Source organism: Octopus bimaculoides, chromosome 2, assembly GCF_001194135.2.
Source record: "Octopus bimaculoides isolate UCB-OBI-ISO-001 chromosome 2, ASM119413v2, whole genome shotgun sequence".
In the NCBI taxonomy this organism is placed as follows: Eukaryota; Metazoa; Mollusca; class Cephalopoda; order Octopoda; family Octopodidae; genus Octopus; species Octopus bimaculoides.
In genome coordinates this window covers 57,864,075-57,866,511 of record NC_068982.1, presented here as the reverse complement: position 1 = coordinate 57,866,511, position 2,437 = coordinate 57,864,075, and the positions used below count along the sequence as shown (strand labels likewise).

At 33.2% G+C, this 2,437-nt stretch overlaps 1 protein-coding gene across 3 annotated transcripts in view; it reads left to right on the top strand.

Annotated features, from left to right (window-relative positions):
• Positions 1 to 2,437, top strand: part of LOC106876256 (centlein-like) — a 367,586-nt gene that overhangs the window by 263,721 nt on the left and 101,428 nt on the right. The window lies entirely within an intron of this gene.

The following is a 2,437-nucleotide window of genomic DNA, read 5'->3' as shown; positions in this document are numbered from 1 at the left end:
TATACATATATATATATAGATATATGTATATAGGTATGAATATATATATATGTGTGAATGTATATGTATGTGTATATGTATATATGTGTGTGTATGTATATATATGTATGTGTATATGTATGTATATATCTCTGTGTGTGTGTATGTATATATATGTATGTGTATATGTATGTATGTATATATATGTGTGTGTATGTATATATATGTATGTGTGTATATATATGTATGTATGTATATATATGTGTGTATATATACATATGTGTATATGTATGTATATATATGTATATATATATATATATATGCGTGTGTCTGTATATGTATATATATATATATATATAATGTAAGTACACACAGCTTGATAAGCAGCCTAGAGCTATTCAAAATTCTCTTGGATATATTTCTTGCTGGAAGGTAAAACTACATCCTCTTGATAATGTCATTATTGTTGTTGTTGTTATTGCTGGCTGTGGTGCTGGTGGTGTCTGTACTTTCCTCATCGTCTCATGACTAATACTAGTAGTTAATGATGGCTATCACCATCTTCATTGTCATAAAATCCATTTCACTTTCTGCCCTGTTTGCTTGTGCTGGACAGTTCTGCAGGTTTCCATTTTCATTCCAACTCAGATCTGGATCATTTCATCAGTGAAACAGATCTTGTGAGTGACTGTTTCACTTGATCCATTCTATGCCGTCGTTTGATTTTCTATTCCCCTTCCACCTCCTCCTCCTCCTACTACAACCATTACCACTTCTACTACAAGGTAATCTCTAAGTGGTCATTTGATCTGCTAGACATAGCGGCCGAATCACCCTTTAACATCTTAAAAATGAGGTGTGTATCTGTGTAATATAGATATTTTCGATTTAGTTTGGATTCTTTGCCATCAAATTTGAACTCTTTCCAATCAAATTTGAATTTTTCAAAGGGACTTTGTTAGACAAGCTAAAACACAGAAGCCAGTCAACAGGCATGTGCTGAAGTGTTGCAAATGGTAGAAAGAATGAGTCTATATATGTGTGTGTGTGTATTTAACTAGCGTTCAAAATAATTTTTCTATCGTCTTGGCCTAACAGCCCTTACCGTTTTTCTCACTGCTCCAACAAAGTCACGTATTGTCTTTGCCTTCGAAACGCGGAGTAGATGGAGCAGGGACAACTGAAGAAGGGTAATATTCTTTATGTTGCATGTCTTGTTTCTCTGTTTGTATTTTTCGTTGTTCGAAAAAAAAGTTCGTTTTCTGTCTTTGTCTTTATGTTTTCGTTTCTCATTGTGTTTAACGTTTTTTGAGACGTCCTGTACCCATATATGCTTATATGTATACATATAGATGTCGGTATGTACATATATGTATGGATATATGCGTATAATTATATATTATTTATGTTATTATATATATATATATATATATATGTATATATATATGTATTGATTAGGTATATGTATATATCCCTCTCTCACTCTCTGGGAGAGAGGCACAAGCACATACACAGACATATACACACACGGCAGTAACTTCCGCCTACCAAATTCAATCACAAAGCTTCGGTCGGCTCAGGGCTATAGCAGAAGACACTTGCCCAAGGTGTCACGCGGTGGGACTGAACCCGAAACCATGTAGCTGGGAAGCAAGCTTCCTAACCACACAGCCATGCCCGCGCCTACAAAGTGTATATACATATGCGCAGCACTATTCATGTGGCAAATTTCTACAACTGGATGCCCTTCCTGCTGCCAACCCCCGCCTGTTGCCAAGCGAGGTAGTTTTTTCCCTGTATATATTTATATATGCATGTATATATATATGTATATATCTATATGTATATATCTATATGTGTATATATATGTATATATATATGTATATATATATGTATATGTATATATATCATCATCAATATATATGTATATGTATATATGTATATATATATATATGTATATATATATATATATATGTATATATATATATATATGTATATGTATATATATGTATATAAGGTTGAGGAGGGTATTGGATTTAACCAAACCTAAGAGGATATAGGTAATACCGAGTAAGTGCTGTATATCGACTAGTTTGCCCCAGTCGTTGTATGAACAGGATTGGGGATTATAAGTTGTATATTAGCATATATATAAGTATATATATATATATACATATATAAAAATATAAAGATAAAGAGAGCAATGGTAAGGTTGGAGAAGTATTTTATGGATAGAGCCTTACAGCTGTTTCTGGGAAGATCCAGTACTGGAATGAAACTACACTTCAAGTACTGTTCTCTCTTTTTTCAGCACATCGCACTCTTTACCACTTCATACTAAAAATATCCGCCTATGGATATAATAATAGATTACTTTATTTTTTCTGTCTCCGATGAAGGGAAGTACTGGATCTTCCCAGAAACAGCTGTAAGACTCTATCCATAAAATACTTCTCCA